The sequence below is a fragment of the Crocuta crocuta genome, unplaced genomic scaffold, assembly GCF_008692635.1.
Source record: "Crocuta crocuta isolate KB4526 unplaced genomic scaffold, BGI_CrCroc_1.0 scaffold143, whole genome shotgun sequence".
In the NCBI taxonomy this organism is placed as follows: Eukaryota; Metazoa; Chordata; class Mammalia; order Carnivora; family Hyaenidae; genus Crocuta; species Crocuta crocuta.
This window is the reverse complement of record NW_027529175.1, coordinates 8,861,490-8,866,329: the sequence shown is the minus strand read 5'-3', so window position 1 is coordinate 8,866,329 and position 4,840 is coordinate 8,861,490. Positions and strand designations below refer to the sequence as shown.

The 4,840-nt window shown below is 39.8% G+C and overlaps 1 protein-coding gene across 6 annotated transcripts in view; it reads right to left on the bottom strand.

Moving 5' to 3' along the window:
• PPP6R2 (protein phosphatase 6 regulatory subunit 2) overlaps positions 1-4,259 on the bottom strand; it is a 69,121-nt gene extending 64,862 nt beyond the window's left edge. For 5 of the 6 annotated variants that reach the window (XM_077758072.1, XM_077758065.1, XM_077758068.1 and 2 more), the window contains exon 1: positions 4,240-4,259. The gene's annotated coding sequence lies outside the window, so the exon portion shown is untranslated. The remainder of the gene's footprint in view (positions 1-4,239) is intronic. The other variant, XM_077758067.1, reaches the window with a different exon arrangement.
• Positions 4,260-4,840: the final 581 nt, after the last annotated feature.

The window sequence follows — 4,840 nt, the reverse complement described above, 5'->3', positions numbered from 1 at the left end:
GGAAATAAGGGACAGGAATTAAAGAGTACACATATCATGACAAAATAAAATAAAATGATTAAAAAAAGACCTTTTCAAGACAATCAAAAACTGAGGAATTCTGTCCCCAGCACATCCACAATGTAAAGAAAAAACTGAAGGAAGTGCTTCAGGCTGAAATAAAATTATCCCATATAGAAAACTGACCTGCAAAAAGGAAAGAACAACTTCCCAACTCATTCTCAGGGGCTAATATTACCAAAACCAATGACATCATATGAAAAGAAAGTCACATGTAAATCTCCTACGAATATATATAAAGTCTTCAACAAAGCACTAGCAAACCAAATCCACCCACCTAAAAACCATTATAGGGGCACCTAGGTGGCTCAGTCATGGTTGACCATCCAATTCTAGATTTCAGCTCAGATCGTGATCCTGGAGTCGTGGGATCAAGCCCAGAGTCAAGCTCCATGCTAGTGGAGCCTGCCTGAGAGTCTCTCTCTCTCTGTCTTTCTGCCCGTCTCCCCTGCTCATGCTCTCTTTAAAATAAATTTTTTAGGGGCGCCTGGGTGGCTTAGTCGGTTAAGCGTCCGACTTTCGCTTGGGTCATGATCTCGCGGTTCATGGGTTTGAGCCCCGCGTCGGGCTCTGAGCTGACTGCCAGCTCAGAGCCTGGAGCCTGTTTCAGAGTCTGTGACTCCCTCTCTCTCTGACCGTCCCCTGCTCACTCACGCTGTCTCTCTCTCTCCCCTAGAAATAAATAAATAAATAAATAAAAACATTTAAAAAATAAAATAAAGTTTTTAAAAAATGTAAAGCATTAGATACCACACCAAGGGTGTTTATCCTAAGACTGTAAAGTTGCTTTAACATCTGAAAATTAATGAATATAAAACATCATATTGGGGGCACCTGGGTGGCTCAATCAGTTAAGCGTCTGACTCCTGCTCAGGTCATAATCTCGTGGTTCATGAGTTTGAGCCCCATGTTGGGCTCTGTGCTGACAGCTCAGAGCCTACAGCCTGCCTCAGATTGTGTGTGTGTGTGTGTGTGTGTGTCTGTCTGTCTGTCTGTCTCTACCCCTCCCCAGGTCATACTCTTGTCTCTCTCTCAAAAATGAATAAAACACTCAAGTTTAACACACTATATTGACAGAATGAAAGACAGAAATCAAATAATCTCAATAGATGCACAAAAGGCATCTGAAAATATCCAACACCCTTTCATAGGTAAAAAAAAATTCCATAAAACAAGACTAGAAAGCAACTTCCTCAACCACTGAAGGCCCACAATCACCACTTCTATTCAACAATGAATTAGAGGTTCTAGCCAGTACAATAAATCAAGAAAAAGAAAAAGAAAAAAGGCATAAGGACTGGAAAAGTAAAACTGTCTTTATTTGAAATATGATTACAGAGATGGAAAATCCAAAGGAACATACAAACATTCTACAAGAACTGATAAGTGAATTGAGCAAGTTGCAGGATACATGATCAGCATACACAAACCACCTGTTTTTATATGTTAACAAATAATTTAAAAATAGAAAATATTTTATTTTTTTAATTTTTTTAATGCTTTTATTTATTTCTGAGAGCAAGAGAGACAGCGTGAGCAGGGGAGGGTCAGAAAGAGAGGGAGACACAGAATCTTAAACAGGCTCCAGGCTCTGAGCTAGCTGTCAGTACAGAGCCCAATGAGGGGCTCGAACCCACAAACCGTGAGATCATGACCTGAACCGAAGTCGGACGCTTAACCAACTGAGCCACCCAGGCGACCCTAGAAAATATTTTAAATAACATAAAAAATATCAGGGGCGCCTGGGTGGCTCATTTGGTTAAGATTCCCACTGCTGGTTTTGGCTCAGATCATGATCTCACAGTTCGTGATTTCAAGCACTGCTACGCTGTTAGCGCAGAGACTGCTTGGGATCCTCTCTCTCTGCCCCTCCCCTGCTTGTGTTCACTCTCTCTCAAAACAAATAATAAATAAACTTAAATTTTTTTTTTAATATCAAATACCTACAAACATACTGAATGTAAAAAAATGTATCTTCAAACTGAAAACCATAAAACATTGCTGAAACACTTCAAGAAGATTTAAATGGAGAGATAGACCATCTGCACAGATCAAAAGACTCTATGTTAATAATTCAATTCTAAAACTAATCCATGGGGTGCCAGGGTGGCTCAGTCAGTTAAGCATCCAACTTCGGCTCAGGTCATGATCTCAACATTCATGAGTTAGAGCCCTGCATCGGGCTTGCTGCTATCAGAGCACAGTTCGCTTCAAATCCAGTCTCCCAGCCTCTCTGCCCCTCCCCTGCTGGTGCACATGGTCTCTCTCCCTCTCTCAAAAATAAACATTAAATAAAATAAAATTGATCTACAGATTCAATCTAACCCCAACCAAACTTCTAGCAAAAATTTCTATACATAGTGGTTACTCTAAAACTGGCAAGACAATTTTGTAGAGGAATAAAGGTGGACTTTTTGTAGAATAAAGGAATTACGCTACCTGATTTCAAAACTTACCATTAATTACAGTAATTAATACAGTGCGGTATTGGCATAGGATAGAAAAATAGACCAATCGAATATACCAAAACCCAGAAAGAAGCTTGCCCACACATGTTCAATTAATTTATGACAAATGCTCTAAGATATGATGCTAGAATGATTATGTAACCCCATGAGGGAGGGACAGGGAAGAAGTACCCTGATTTCACCTCACATTAAAAACTAATTCAAGAACTGAGCCTGGGTGGTTCAGTCAGTTAAGTGTCGACTTCGGCTCAGGTCATGATGTCGCAGTTCACAAGTTCGAGCCCCGTGTCAGGCTCTGTGCTGACAGCTCGGAGCCTGGAACCTGCTTCAGATTCCTCGTCTCCCTCTTTCTCTGCCCCTCCCCTGCTCACTCTCTCTGTCTCTACCAAAAATAAAATAAAAACATTAAAAAAAATTTTTTTTAATAAAAAGCTAATGCAAGAAGGATTCAGAAAAGAAATCAGTATTTGCTTGGAGATGGAGGCAGGAAAGGGTGGGAGGGATGGGTCCCAAAATGACATGAGGAAATCTGTGGGATGACAGACATTCACTACACTGTGGTGATAATTTCACAGGTATGTACATGTCAAAACTTATCCAATTTTACACTTTAAACATTGTAGTTTATTGTACATCAATTATATCTCCACAAAGCTGTTAAAAAGAAAAAGGTGAATCATAAACCAAAACACAAAAGCTACCTTTATAAAACTTTTATAGGGGTGCCTAGCTGGCTCATTCAGTGGAACACATGACTCTTGATCTCAGGGTTGTGAGTTCAAGCCCCACGTCGGTGTAGAGAAAATTTTATTTTAAAAATAAAATCTTTAGGGTGGCTCAGTTGGTTAAGCGTCCAATTCTTGGCTTCGGCACAGGCCATGATCTCGCAATTTCATGGGTTCAAGCCCCACATCGGGCTCTACACTGGCAGCACAGAGCCTCCTTGGGATTCTCTGTCTCCCTCTCTTCCCATCCTCCACTCATTCTGTCTCTGTCTCTCTCAAAATAAATAAACTGAACAAAAATTTTTTTAATAAAATAAATATTTTAAAAAACTTTTAGCAAAAAAAAAAAAGAAGAGGACAGTGTCTTCAAAACACATGTGCAGGCAAAATTCTGTAAGGACACATAATAAGCATAAAAGAAAACTACCATCAGGGCACTTGGCTGGCTCGGTCAGAAGAGCATGCGACTCTTGATCTTAGGGTTGTGAGTCTGAGCCCCACACTGAGTGTAGAGATTATGTAAAAAAATTTAATTAAAAATATATATTGACAAAATTTTGCTTCATCTAAATTAAAAATTTCTGGGAGTGCCTGGGTGGCTCAGTCGGTTGAGCGTCTGACTTCGGTTCAAGTCATGATCTCACGGTTTGTGGGTTTGAGCCCCGCGTTGGGCTCTGTGCTGACAGCCAGCTCAGAGCCTGGAGGCTGTTTCACATTCTGTGTCTCCCTCTCTCTCTGACCCCGCTCTGCTCATGCTGTCTCTCTCTCAGAAATAAATAAAACATTTAAAAAATTTTTTTAATTAAAAATTTCTGTTCATCAGAAGACACCATTAAGGAAAAAAAAAAGGCAAGAGGTGTCTGGCTGGCTCAGTCAGCAGAACATGCAACTCTTGATCTTGGAGGTCATGAGTTCAAGCCCCATGTTATATGCAGATATTACTTTAAAAAAATTAATTTTAAAAAAGAAAAAATAGGGGTGCCTACCTGGCTCAGGTCAGTAAAACATGCAACTCCTAATGTTGAGGGTCATGAGTTCAAGCCCCACGCTGAGTGTGGAGCCTATATATATATTAAAAAAAAAGAAAAGGAAAAAATAAGCAAACCATAAAACAGAAAAAATATTCACCCCTTACACACACACACACACACACACACACACACACAAGCACATCATAAAGGACTTGTAATCAAAATATTTATAGATTTTAACTCTTAAAATGAACAATTAAAAAAATCCAAAGAGTGGATTAAAAACCTGATAGTTCGCAAGAAAAATATTTAAGTAGATAATTAGCATATAAAAAGTTGTTCACTGGGGCACCTGGGTGGGTCAGTCATTAAGTGCCTGACTTGGACTCAGGTCATGATCTCTCAGTTGAGAGCCTTCCACCCCATGTCAGGCTCTGTGCTGACGACTCAGAGCCTGGAGCCTGCTTTGGATTCTGTGTCTCCCTCTCTCTCCTCTTCCCCCACTCACACTGTGTCTTTTTGTCTCAAAAATAAACATTAAAAAAAAAAAGTCGTTCACCAAAAAAACAAAATAAAACCAAAGTTGTTCACCATCATTATTCATCAGAAAAACGCA